Source organism: Pinus tabuliformis, chromosome 2_1, assembly GCF_031772625.1.
Source record: "Pinus tabuliformis cultivar Carrire ecotype Pingquan chromosome 2_1, CPIR1, whole genome shotgun sequence".
NCBI classification, from domain to species: domain Eukaryota; kingdom Viridiplantae; phylum Streptophyta; class Pinopsida; order Pinales; family Pinaceae; genus Pinus; species Pinus tabuliformis.
This window is the reverse complement of record NC_142299.1, coordinates 648,148,486-648,163,810: the sequence shown is the minus strand read 5'-3', so window position 1 is coordinate 648,163,810 and position 15,325 is coordinate 648,148,486. Positions and strand designations below refer to the sequence as shown.

The following is a 15,325-nucleotide window of genomic DNA, read 5'->3' as shown; positions in this document are numbered from 1 at the left end:
TAAGCCATCAACATACATAACATTCCCAACTTTGACCTTTACTTTTAAGAGAACAGAGCCTTTACCTTTTATGACTGCAGGGGTATCATTTCCAAATGAGACCTTCCTTTCCTTTTCTAAGGCACTATATGACTGAAGTTTTTCTTTATCACCTATCATGTGTTTCGAGTATCCACTGTCGATGTACCATTGATTTTCTTGTCCTTCTGCATATAAGGCAATACCACATCTTTCGGTTTGTAGTTCTTTCTTTTTCCATGTTTTGGGACCCAATGAAGCTTGCTCCTTCTGAGATGTTTGCCGAAATTTACTCCTGCATTCAGAGTCTTCATGACTGAAGTTGTTATAGATAGAGCATTCTATTTCATTTTCAAGAGCATAAAAGTTATTGCAAGTCCTTTTCATGATCCCAGTCACATTCCTTTGATTTCGTGCTTCTCTAGTCATGATGGTCTTGTAAGCAACACATTGAGCAGCTTTGTGTCCAAAGTTATGACATGAAAACCATTGGCCATTAAAGAAATTCCTGTTATTATCGAATCTACTAACCTGATGATTGTAGTTTCCATTGACATTCATTCTTGAAGCAAATTGAGAATGATTTACCTGTGGTTGGTTATAGCTTCTATTCATCCTTGAAGTAGATTGAACTTGATTTACCTGGTGATCTACTTTAAGCCTCTGCTAATGATTTTCAACCTGTTCACTTCTCCTTGCTGCATCAAGATATCTTTTGGAGGTTGATGGCTTCTATGCTTGAGATGGTTCTTCAGTATATCCAAGACCTGTATTTATCAGAGGAGAACGCTACACTTTGATAATTCCATCCAAAGTTTTTGATCCTTTAGCAAACCTAATATTGAGAGCTTTTGTTTTCTGAATTTCTTTTCTTAGACCCACAATTTCACATTCTAACTTTTCATTGTGTTTTTCCCTTTCAGCGAGTTGGAATGTCAGAGTATCTATAATCATACTCTTTTCTTCTAAACAGATTTTAAGTTTAGAAATTTCTTCATAGAGACCATCTTCATCTAAAGCATCCAAGAAATCATCATCTTAAAAAGCCATCAGAAGTCTATAATCATTACTATTTTCATCTTCATCACTATTTGATAAACCATCACTATCTTCATGCGTATAGTAGCTCTTTTTATTTACACTTTGTTTTCTATTCCATTTTGCTGATTCCTTACCTCTATCAAGCTTATCTTTGTGAGGACATTTGGCAACATAATGACCTACTCTTCCACAAGCAAAGCATTTGAAAGGTAGTTTACCTCTGAATCTTCTAGAACCCCGTTGAAGGTTCTTGACAAAGTTTGATTATTCCTCTCCTTTTGACGTATGTCTTGACTCATTGAGTTCTCCTTTTCCTGAAGCTTTTAATGTGGCTTCTCTCATGTCTGATGGACCCCCTTTTCTCATTTTGAAAGCAGTTAGGATTTCGTGCAGCTGTGACATAGTAATACTCTGAAGATCCTGCTTTTCTTCTATGGCAGAAACTTTTGATTCAAACTCAAGAGACAAGGATATTAGAACCTTTTCAACTAAAGTAACTTATTTTATCTCTTCACCCAAGTTTTTCATGCGATTAACAATCTCATCTATATGTAAGAAATAATTAGCTATACTTTCATCATTGTGCATTTTGAGAGTTGCATATTGAATTCTGAGAGATTGTAGTTTTGCACGTTTTACCTGATCGTCTCCTTCATAGCTTAGAATGATCTTGCCCCATATTTCTTTGGTGATTTTGAGCTGCATAACCTTGACGAATTCTGATTGTGATAGACTCCCCAATAGAGTATTGACAGCCTTTGCATTTGTTTCATGCTACTTTTTACCTGCCGTATCTGTAAGAGTTGCTGATGGAAATGTGTATCCTCCTTCCATGATATCCCAAACTTCTGTTCCACTAGATTGAAGATAGGTTTTGGTTCTTACCTTCCAATAGACAAAGTTGCTCCATCAAAGATTGGTGGCTTGATGGATGCCTCTTTTTCGTAGTTTCTCATGATGATAGATCTTCCTTCAAGCGATCAAGCTTCTTCTGAAGGACCCGCTCTGATACAAATTGTTGGAAATAATACTGAGAGGGGGGATGAATCAGTATTATCAATTTAATAATATTTCATTTCCATAAACATATTTATATACGCTACTTTGGTTCATGCAACTTGCTTATATACACAACTATGTTTAGAGCAACCAGCGTACACCTTGTAAACTTATAATTTAGTCAGTTGATCTTTAATCTGTGTATCATAACCATATAAACAGTAACAGGTACAATAAAAATAGAGCAGATAATCACACACAAGAACACAAGATATAAGGTGGAAACCCAATGTGGGTGAAAACCACCTACTGCAATTCGTCTCTATCTTCTTTTAATAAGAAACTTCTTTTACAATATTTCTGTACTGGTGTAGTCTTATACCAGTACACATGCTTCTACCTGCAGAATGCTACAACCTTCTCTCGTTCTCTAGCTTCTCCTGGAAGGGAGCTACAACCCCCTTAACTCTTGTACTCGCTGATGTACTAGTATGTAGGTGCTGACCTACATAAGGCTACAACCTTCTCTTTTCTTCCAGGGACAACGTTTCATAAACTTTCAGACTGGATCCATCAATAGCATCAATCAAACATCAAAATATATCTGCATCAATCAATCTCTCTTGCACTAACCAAAACTGAATCAAACAATCACTTCTCTGAATGTTGTAACCATAATACAGTAACAGTACCAGAACCCAAAACACTGCAACAGTAAATAGAAGTAGCTAAAACATATTTTATGAGACGTACGCTACTTCAATATGTATAACTTGCATGCATACACTGCTATATGAAGGAAAACCTGTGTATACGCTATTTTGAATTGTTGAAACAACGTGTATACATGCCTTTGCTATACTGAACCTGCGTACAGATCTGTAAAAGATGATTTACCTTTTTCAAATATTCAGACATCAGTTATACCCAGAGCATCAAATTTGCAAATCAAGACATGCGCCAAATATAAAAGATCAAAATCGCACAAAGATACTTCTCTTCAAGCCTTAAGATCTTGACCCATCAATAGAACTTATCCTTCTTCAAGCACTTACGTTCCTCCTTGATTCAGATCCAACTATGCACCATAACCCAATGACTAGTATTCTAGATCTTGCTATACATAAGATATTCAATACTTCGGTGCCTTCGCCTAATGATCTCCTCCTCCTTTTATAGACTTAAGCCTTACTCAATACCATGGTCCAAAACCACTTAGAAGCAATACCTTGGACCAAATACCTAGGGTCAACACTTCGGTCAAGATACCTTGGATCAATACCATGGGTCAAAATACCAAGGACCAAATACCACAGACCAAAACCAAGTTTTCTAACATGTACGTGATTTTCCTTGCGTGAAAGTGCATGTATACGCATACACGCCTTTTGTACTTCTAACCCATGTGTATACGCGGCTTGGTCAAGGGAAACCTGCGTATACCTATTTTTACTTCATTCTGAGAGCCTGAAATGTTATCTATCATTTGAGTGAGTTACCATCAAGGACAACACCTGTGTCATAGTGCCAAACCTGTGTCATAATGCCAACAAAGTTAACACATGCCATTTTCAAATAATATTGATATTATGTTCAATATGCAGGATATGTTTCATTCATATTGTTCAAATATATAGAAAGAGAGAACGAGGGGAGGGGAATTCTATCCCATGGATATATGCTTTCTCCACGCTCGGCATGGAGATGATACATGGCATAACTATATAGGAAATGATTTAAATATTTGAAGGTGTACATACTCTACCCACCCATAAATTTGAACTTGTGACCTCTTAGATGGAAAAACATGTTCTTAATCATTAGTTCCAATGTTTTTTATTCTCAAATAGAAAAAAAATACTTTAATGCATGGGATCTAGAATCACTTGGGGCTTATATGTGGGAGCATAGTTGATAGATTTTGGAAGCATTTAGGGTTTAAGTGTGAGAGAATAGTTGATGGATTCTTTCTCAACAAGTGTGTATTTGTTGAGCTTTCTTGAGAGGCCAACTTTAACTATTTTTTTCAATTTTAATGGTTATTAACTCATATTACTTTTTTCTTGGGATGGCGTATTCTTCTATGGTTACCTATAGGAACTCTAATTGTTGTTTGCGGAAAATATGATATGGTCCTAGATCAAACCAAAATATTTCACAACTTTACAGTGTGTATCAAATAATATTTAAATTGTTCATCATGCCTACAACACTATGATTGATGCCTAAAATATGAATAAAGACTAGTTTTCTGGAAAGTGTCTAGGGCAACCTAATCATCACGTTTTTGTTCAGGTTTTGGGGTTATTTACTCTAATCATTAGGGAAGCTAAGATTAGGATTCAAATATCCATTGTGGTAAGCTTAGAAAAGTTCTCTTACCCCACCAATGGTTACTTGAATTCCATTTATAATATGATCAATCAAACATAATGCTAGGTTTATGCTGGAATAATTAAAGACTAGGGGTTTTTCTATGGTATCGAAAAAGAAATTGTGGATTTTTGTAGTGGATCTTGTGGGATCAAATTTGAATCCATATCCACACCCACCTCACTCATAAGTATCAAAATTGGAGTAAACCTCGTAAAGGAAGAAACCCTAACAATGATTGGTGAGCTAGAAATAGAATAGATTGGTGGCCAAATTTCCAACTTGTTGGGACAATGTATCATGACGCTAAGGAATTTGATAAGAAATCACATCAACTTATTGGGTGGTCTTACAAGGTACAAGTTGCAAAATTTGAAATCCCAAATATTTTATTCTTTGAGAGAAAACATTAATAGGCATTCATACTCACCACTTGAGATCTTACTTCAATCATTAAGTCCTTTTAAGGGTGGTACTCTAGGCCTTCTTCATTGATTCACAAACTCTCTATTTCTTATCAAGAAGGATTTCATAGGTGGACATCTCGAGTAGGGTTTCATTGGTCGTATGATCTTGGGAGATTTAATAAGTGGCATACCCATTTTTTAATGCTTGGCATTTGACTATGAAGGTTTGGAATTGGGGAAAAACAAGAAGATATGAAATTGCATTAAACATGAAGCCAAGGTGGTAAACCCACTCTTAGGAGATAATATCAAATTGAATGAAGTGATGGAACATGGGGATTTAGCCATTTTGGGTTGCTTCCTAAGAAAATTTATGAATGGAGAATCACTAAAAGAATGGATCAAAGAAACCCTCACTACATGGTATTGGTCAAAGGGTGGATGATTTGGAAATTAGGTTGAATGTGCATATTGTTGATAAAAATATTTCGGCAAGATGACAACGAGGTTCAAAATCATTCTTTCTTTTGAATTAGTACTTGGAATTTGATGCTAATTTAGCCCATATCGACTTGATTTGGGTAATGCTACTAGATCTACCTTTGATTCTATGGTCAAATGTTGTCTTCAACAAAATCAATAATGTCTTGGTTATATTTTATGAAGTTGATAACACTCATATAGAAACATGGAATATGGGAATGTCCAAGTTTCCTGTTAGATTAGATGTCACAAAAGGTTTGGCCAATTCCACAATTATTAAAAAAGGGCTACCCATTATCTACTAACCCTCAAACTATGAGGGAATTGTTGGTTTTTAGGATATTCCAATCCGATAATTACTTCTAATGATTCTTTAGCCAATTCTTCTTGTGTCACATTTATCATTAAGAAATTACACATAGAAAATATCAACATTAAAACAATAATGATAGTAGGACCATGAAGAGACAACCAAACAAAAGAGGCACAAAAAATTTACCCTTAGAAAACCTAGCAACATTTTCTTATAGAAATTGTCCAATTCAACAAGAGATGCAATCTGATCTTATAATAGAAAATAAATTCAAACCAACAATGACAATCCTAGGTCAAACTTGGTCAAACTGAGAAATTACGACCTCCTAAAATTTTGGCTTCTTGCACTTTCATCAAAATTTGAACTGTTGCCTCAGGAAACTTCAGTCTGCTACCCATAAATACATAAAGAAATTTCTTTCAACTTCCTTAGGTTTAGTCAAATTGTGCCTTAGAAACTTTGTTGGACTCCTCCTATCTTCACCTATTGTTATCACCCAAAGAATGTTCACTTATCCATTTCTTACTAGGTGGATCGAAATACACCATGTAGGATGGGTTTTTACACATTAAACCCCACTTTCACCTTAGGAAATAATTTAGTGAATTAATTTCCCAAATTATTTCTCATTAAAATCCAAAAACCCCATGAGAATAATTAAATAAATCATTATTCAATTAATATTCTCTCAAAATAATTATTGAAACATTATTTAATGACTATTTCTAACCATTTTTTAGTTATCCACTCAGGAATAATTAAATAAATCATTATTTAATGATGATGATGATGATGGTTAACGTCTACTAAGACCAAATTTTGGTCTATCGGACCTAAAGAAACGAATTATTTAGTTTGATTTAAGATTTTATTCCTATGCTCAAAAAGCTTAGAGAGAAGCCTCCCGAGCTCACTGTAATTTTGACAATGTAAAAGGCTAGGAAGGTCAGTATTGCAACAAAGATTTACTTATTATTCCCTAATTTACCTCATGAAATAATTATTAAATCATTATTTCATAGATGTTTTTAATTCAAATTTGACTTAGTCACCGTATAGTAATTAATAAATAATTTTTATTTGTTAATTACTTTAACCACTTTCTAAATAAAGATATTTGCCCATTTCAAATATATTTTTCCTCTCAAAAAATATAATAAAACATTCACAACAGCTAGATTTTGATTTAGTCAATAATATTTTAATATTTTCTATTTCTCAACCTATCTCAATATTTTGTTATAAATAGGAGTGTTTTTTCCTCATTCTTCACCATGACCATTCTCATTGTCCCATTATCGTCCTAAAGCATTTGAGCTCCCGTATTGAGTTCAAGCCCTCACTACCACATTTTTCCCATTGCACACATTGAGAGAGAGTTGAATCCTGCTGAAGCACAAGGTCAAGAAGGAACCATCCCACGGAAGGGGATTCGCAAACCCAAGTCTACAAAATCTCTTCATTAGGTGTAAAATCTCCATTATTATTAATAAAATAAGGATTTCTTTTGTCATATTTCCATTGGGTTGTTACACTTTATCTAGTTGTTGCATGTATCTTTTTTATTCACATATTATTTGCTGCAGGGTTTAATATTTGTTTTACAGGTTTAAAGGATGCAGTAACAATCATTTCTGTTGTTAGGGTCATTAATCACTAGCGACTTAAGTAAATCATTTTTGGTACAAATTTATGAAAAGTTTACACTAAAAAATGGCGACCCCACTATGTCTTTAGTCGTCAACAAATGGCGACTCCACTGGTGTAGAATTTCAGAACCTTGGTGACCATTGTTTCAACCATTTTTAGTGTTTTCTCCATCTTTCTTCTTTCTCTCAATTCTCATTTCTATTTTTATATTTTTTCCTTTTGCTGGAAAATTCGTGTTTCTATTGGGTTTTCACATATTTTTTGAAAGCCACAAGTACCAACCTCGTAAGAGATGACACAGTCTGCCACAGATTTGATGAGCATGATATACAGGAAAAAACACTTTTTTTCCCATAACCTACGCTCCAAAATGCACTTCTCAAACCTTTTTCTGCACCTGGGCACACTAAACAAGTCAGCACTCGCATCCTCCAGTTTTCAGACATTTTCAGGAATTTTTTATATTTTGCCGAGAGTTTTGTTGGTGTGAAAGGAATAGTTTTTGTACTTTTCTTAGTTACCCCTAGGCCTAGATTATCTTAGCATTTTTCTCATTTTAAGGAAGGAAAAAGTCCCTTAGGGTTTAGACTACACCTTTTCCATTTATGAGAAATTTTGTTGAGTTGAGGAGTCTAGTTTGCAGAACTTTTAGCCATTGTTTTCCAAAAATTTTCCATCATTTTGCAGTCTTTTTTAGGCATATTTTACAACACTTTTTTTCCCTTAAAAACTTGTGCTTCTTTCCCTTTTTAGGATCCCCTTAAGCATCCTTCTTTGTGCAACTTGTTTTCTGCAATTTTCCAACAATTTCCTTTCTATTTTTTGTAAGTTTTTTGGCATCATTTCAGCGTATTTTTGCCTTAAGATCCCAGTCCCTTTCTACATTAGATATTTTGGTCATTTTTTGTCTTTGAGTTAAATTTTTTTCCATCATTTTTCTTGCTACTTCATAGATTTTTTGGGTGGGGAATTTTGTGCTTGAGCTTGTTGTTTATTTTACTGTTCATTTTTAATATTATTTACAGTTTATTTCAGCAACATTGACATCATAAAACATGCTCAATTAACTCATCCACTGACACATTTTTCACACACTCATACCCTAAGTAAATGTGAGCTTGGTTACAACCACCAAGCCAAGAATTGAAACACTCCACATTAATAATAACTTAACTCACATAGATTAATCCCACTTAGGAACCAAGGAAAAATAATCTTTGTAGTTAGGTTTAGCATCGATGGGATAGGATTCCAAAAACACCCATTAATCGCTTACATTGAGACATAGAAATTTGACACTCTATGGATCATTAAATCCTTCACAGTCCCACAGTCCAAAGCTGGTGTGTGCTAGAGACCTGTTTGAGAGGGGCTTAGGCTTAGGTCTCAGTGTCTAAGACTCTCCACAAAGCTAGCCCAATTCATTGATCCAGGTTTCTTGATCCAAAGTTCCACATTGTTGATTGGCTACCAAGAAGCCCAAGAATTGACCTCCCCCATGGGACGAAGGTAACCTTAGTGGCCAATAAGAATTGACCTTCCCCGTGAAGGTAACCTTAGTGGCCAATCTTAGGAAAACACCCTATAAGCAATGGTTGTGGGTAAAGAAATCATTCCTCTAACCTACCTTCCCCTAGACAACTCTGCTTGCGAAGATTTGACCTTGTCCAGTAAGAAGTCTTTCGGAAGGCCATCTAAAATAGTAGAGCTAGGACTTGTTTGAGGATATAGACCACCTTTAGGCTAGAAGTAATTTTCATTTTTATAGGACCCTTTTTCCTGGATTAGAGTAGCATATCATTATAGTTAGTTTACACTTGGCATCACTGCACTAGGTGTTTTCTTGTTATATGTTACTCTCATCCTTCATCACTACCATTTACCCTTTAGTGTTATCATTTTTCCTGACACCATTGCACCCCTTAGGTGTCTGTCACAGAGACTTTGTCGCCTTCACCCCATTTTCCTTTAGGACATCCTCTTATCCCTTCTCATCGAGTTAGGATCCATCCTCCTAGTCCTCCATTGAGTCCACATACAGACTCTAGTTCTTCTAATTTTTCTAGCTCTTTCTCTGATTTCGAACCCTCCCAAACCCACAATGCTATCATTTCAGGAGCTAATGCGGGTGGTGGAACCCAAGGTGGTAACACTGGTATTAACCAGGGTAACCCTTAAGGAAGTAATATCGGAACCTCTTCAAGTATGGTTACTAATCAACCTCTCCTTCCCTACATGGTTGGTTTATGCCTCCCTGACTTAATCCAGATCATCAACAATCCCCTTCTCCATGACCATAATTGGGCTCCCATGCCCACAAAACTTCCCTCAAATACCCTAAGTTTGAAGGTAGTCCTGGAGAAGACCCTACCAATCACATTCTCTCTTTCAAAATGTGGTGTTCATCGAATTCCATCATCGAAGGCTCCATTTGCCTTCGTCTTTTCCAACGCACTCTAACTGGAGTTGTTTCCAAGTGGTATTTTGATCAAACACATGCCTCTCATTCCACCTTTGCAAATATTTCTAATGCCTTCTTTCATATTTCCAATTACCTCTTCGATATGACACTAGTACCGAACTATTGACTTATTTTCATCAAAAAATTTCCACTCGCCTTTCTGACACTGTACAAGAATGGTGCAGAAAGAGGAGCCTCTATAAAGTTCCTGAGTTTGAGGATCATGTTTATATGGATTGGTTTTTTAGAATTCTTTTGGACCCCTTAGGTAAATATGTCGCCTCACACTTCCCTCAAACTAAGGAAGAATCTCTCCATATAGCATTGAAATATGATTTGATCTACACACAACCAGGTTATGTTTATATCGTCCTTCCAAATATACCTTAGCCTAATGTTTCTTCTGTGCCAAGGGAATATCATGTTGCTAATGGTATCATTGGATCCATATCCCACCCTCATTCATCACTGTATTCTCAACCTCCTATGAGTTATGGTCAACTCTGAGGGGGACCAATTCCACTTACACCTATCCCCCTTCTGATCCTTCAGGTGTCAACTCTTACCAAGGTACTAGCACATCATATGCATTTTCTTGTTCGCATTAGCCAAATGTTGCTCAACCAGATTTCCAAAATATCGCCGCAAAATTTTATTATCCCTTTTCACTGCCTAGCACTCCATCCCTAATGAAATTAGCACCTACTCTTCCATGCCTCCACCACCTCTTCCGTAGCAACAACCACCTCCACAAAGTCAAGTGTATGCTTAGCAGAGTGATACCATTTCCCCCCAACCCCAAGAGAAATAACAAGGGGAAAGGTAACCAGAACCAACCATCTGAGGGTAATCAAGGAAACCAAGGTAGAAAACCTAAAGCCAATAAGGGTGACTAGTCCATTCTCGCAACCCATCAACAGGGTGGACAACCAAAGCAAAACAAGGCTCTTAAAACTAATAAATCTTGTGCTTGTTGCAGGACTTATGGCCATTATACTCATGAATGTTTCCTTCTCCCTCATATGCATTAGGCAAGGGAAGCTCAATCAACTTCCTAGAGGGCCGCAACCCATCGCTCAGCCAAAAATCCTTCAGTCCCCAACCTTCGCAACCTGGGAATGGAAATTATCAGATTCTCATGATGAATTTCGAAGACATCAACCTCCAGAATTGGCCGAGCCAATATGACAATCCTCCTTATCAGTCAGTGACTGATTCCCAACCCAAAAATTCCACTGTGCCTTTGTTGTCACCAAATGGTACCTTATAGATCCCTCGACTTAAGGTAGAGGTTTACCCTAAGATCACCAAAGGGACATTATGTCAAGACATTGCTTCTTCTAAAGTCACCCACACATATAGTATAGTAGACGACTTCGTGCAATCTCCTGTTGCCAAGTCAGCGCTGGAAGTTCTCCAAATGTTCCCATCCTAACTGAAAGCTCCTATTATCTGCTCTAGGAATTTTGGATCCTTTTGGCGATCGTTTTATTTTCTTTTATGTTGATAAAGTAGATCATCCTCCTTTCCCTTCATATGTTATACTAGTCTCAATAAAAAATTCCATTGTTCAACGGTGTATAATCAATGAAGGTTCATCCACTTGTGTGATGGCCGCTAGTGTCTAGAAACAACTTGGTTCCCCTAACCTATCACCATTAAATATCACTCTTCGTGCTTAGGATAGTCATCCCTTGTATCCTCTTGGTTTATATATGAATTTCCCCATCGTTGTTGCTAGCAAGGAGGTCTTGATTGATATTGAAGTCATCAATGCCCCTTTATATTATAACATCCTACTTGGTCGTAGTTACAAATACGCCATGTCAGTTATCGCATCTTGTCTTTCGCAAGATGTGATTTCCTCATAATGGAGAGATATTAATATTGATCAACTGACTTATTATGACCCTCAATCACTGACCACTCCTCATACCATTATCTCATCAATGATAGGTAGTATGACCACCCCTACCTTTATCAATGTTTCCACTGGAGTCTATAAAGATTCCATGTTGCCTAGGTCTTATTATGGCCCACTACCTATTTCCTCTAAGCCTAGCTCTTCAAGTGTTTGCATGCTTCAAGTGTCATGGGCTGCCAATAGGAAATATGGTACATCTTCCCAGCAGTCAGCTCCCTATTAATACGCCCAAGACTTAGCATTTCCTTTAGGAACAATTCCTCCAAGCCAGTTCCCTTCAGGTGGTGTCCCTCCAAGCCATCCTCCCTCAGGAGAATTTCCTCCAAGTCATTACCTGTTCGGTTAAATACATTTCTTATTCCCACCACCAATAATTTTTTCTACTTCTGTAATGGATATGTTGAGTCTTCCTAACATGACTTTGGGTATCCCAGTTTGGTACATTGATCCTCCTACAAACACTCCTCCTAAATAGATCAAACTTTACATGGCTTTAACTCTGGTTCAACCCATTCCTACCTCCCCATCCTTTGCTTCAGTTCCACAACAACCTCAGCAAGAATCTACTCATGTTGCAAAAGCATCTGGTGAATGGGGCAAAACCTAGAAAAGGGGGACAAAGACAAGGTAACCCAAGAAACCACCACTCCTCTGAAACCACCAAAGCCTACTCCTCCATGTGCTTTGTGTGATGTTTCTTCATGCCACAAACAATTTTCTTAAACTCCCCCGTGTTAAAAGTGTGGTTTCCGATACTCAACCTAACCCCAACATTCCTAAGGTGCAAGACACTTTACCTAAGACCGCCAAGAAGAATAACTTGTTGCGAATGAATCACCCTTATTCCTTGTGTGATATGTATGGACATTATTCCCATCATTTTCCACGTCTCAAATAATTTCATGATATGCTTCATGTTCTTCGCAAATTCGTTGCCACTTGTGGTGACTCTCCTTCTTCTCCACCTGCAGGCCCTGGTACCATTTCTTCTCTAGGACAACAGGCTTATCAATCTACTATTGTGATTCCCCCTCCTAGTATTGAGATGAAAAATAATTCAACACCAGTTCTCTACATGTCATCATCCATGGGATTGATTTATTCAAACACCCCATGAGTTTCTGACTGTGCTTCTTTAGAACCATCCTCTGAAGACACTTCAGTCTCAACATCGGTGGACCTTGTATCCACTTGTCATTAGTCTATGATAGTAGAGATTGTGTATGTGAACCATGTCTCCCATGATGATGATTGGTTCATAAACCCCTTACTTCAAACCCAAGAATTTGAACCACATCCACCTTATGGCCATTACATTGCACACAATGTTTGGATAAGGGGGCATCCATTAATGAGAGTCTAGGAGAAGCAATTCTCCCCAACCCTCTTAGTGCATATGGTAGTGTTGACTCTAGTACAATTATTCTTCCCCACCCTGAAGCACTTCTAGAGTCCCATATCACTCCATATCACCATGGGGATGATCCACTTCATCATTCCTACATCTTACATCAACAACCCAGTCCCTTAGATAATGTTGTTGTTCAACCACCGTGTCATCTAGGTGAGCATCATTTCATTATATTCAAAGCCACTCTTTGGTATGGTGACACCATATATGTGAACCCAGAAATTCAGTCCCTTTGACTCATATATGAAATACCAAGAGATATTAGTAATCCATCATTCCCTTTCTCCTACTGCATCACCCATTCATTCTTCCCATAAGAAGGAAACCATAAATAAAAAATGGTGACACCACAATAATGTGCATAAAGATATTATGTACATCCAATAAAGTGTTTATAATCCACTATTCTAAATACATTTGGTATGTCCATAACATTCTATAACCATATATACAAAACTTGGGGGTACCCATGCCCCTATATCTACTCATCATCCTCTATAGGATGTCATGCCAGTAGGGTTGAATGCTCGAATCCCTCATTTGAGGACTTGAAACATAATGGTGCTCCACAAACTCATCCATCTAGGAGCATCATTCCCACCATTACATACCTGATAAGTCCCCTCCATCATCATATGTTGGGAGGCACTATCTCATGCTTGGGGGCATGATGGCCCCTTTTCCACCTTCTCACTAGATCAATATTAGTCTTGGCCTGGACCTCAACGATCCAAGTATGGTTTATTATCCTTTCATTCCTTGGATAGTTTGTCCTACCATCCTCTCTAGCGAGACATATATACATCACATAGCGTAGATTATTCATACAATACATCAAAACATTATACTCTATGTGATGCCACACTTACCACTTAGTCCCCATGCATGACTTGGTGGGTGGGGATGATTCTATACCTCCTCCATCTTTTCCAAGAAGCATTAAGGCCACCTTTTAGACAAGTAAGGCCACCTACCTGAAAATTGTGGATCTAAAATCCACAGGCCAGTTTGTCCACTACAAGCTCGCCAATTTTTAGGGTCTTCTCCCCCTCTCCATATTATCTAATAGCTCAATGTGCAAATGAATTGGATTTGGGGGAAAGAAGCCCTTTTATAAGAAAAACCCTAGCTTTTCCATTGGCCATTATGAGAAAACAGTAGCTCAATTTGATGAACCATTAGAAAGCTCTCATCGAGATCTATAATGGGTATCTCTTCATTTTTCATCATTCTCGTATCAACAGAGAATCTATCTCAATCTATTGAGATACTCTACGAGATTTGCCATAATATTGCTCATTCAATAAGCATGAGCAATATTATGCCTTGAAGAGGACTCGAACCTCCACGCTCTCAAGCACGAGATTTTGAGTCTCGCGTGTCTACCATTTCACCATCAAGGCATCCCAAAAGGAAAAATTACTACTGGAAAAATATATGAAAGATCATTGGGCCAAGCGGTTGAAACTTCACTATGAAGCCATTTTTCCATGAGGTCTCACTTTTCTACCTATTAAAATTGAATCTCTTCATATGAGTCACCTGTACTCTCGTACCAATTTTCCTTTACACTCGTCTTATGTGTCGATTTTTTCATGAGTTACCACTATTTACCCATGTTTTTATGGTCCCCTTTGGGCATTTCCCGTGTGGCAGCATCACAGAGTCACCCTTGTTCATAGCATAAGAGATGTGTCACCCCTACATCCATGGAGTCTGTTTAGAGTCCCACTAAGTCCTATTACAATATATTATCCCTTTGTGCATCACATTCATCCCATTTTTCTCACATTTGGCCTCCATCTATCCTAAACTACCTTTGAAAATACTTCATATGAGAAATTGACCATCCCTTCTGGAATTGTGTTTGTCGCTACTAGGTCAACCTTGCATATCATGATCTAACAAGTGAAGTTATAAGTCCACCAATCCCCTTATTCCTCCATCATCATCCTTGGTGTCAGTCTATAACAATCACAATACTATGATCCTCATGCCTTCGTTGAGGAATCCTCATTGCCTCAACTCTAGTGCGTCCTCTTCCATCGACTTCAACACATTTTTTCTAGGAGAGCGGTCTAGATGGAAGTGTACCTTTGTTCTATACTTCATCATTGTTAAGTGCCTCAGATAAAGTAAAGGGAATCATCATTTCACTTTGACTTGGTTGTTTCTCGTGTGCTTGACTCTAGCTCATTATCGCACAATCGAGAATCGTACACTTGATGGTCCAGTGATCAAG

General features: G+C 37.4%; 1 non-coding gene across 1 annotated transcript; it reads right to left on the bottom strand.

Moving 5' to 3' along the window:
- Window positions 1-14,405: 14,405 nt before the first annotated feature.
- TRNAL-CAA (transfer RNA leucine (anticodon CAA)) lies at window positions 14,406-14,486 on the bottom strand. Its single transcript has one exon. It is a non-coding gene; the product is annotated as a tRNA-Leu (tRNA).
- Window positions 14,487-15,325: the final 839 nt, after the last annotated feature.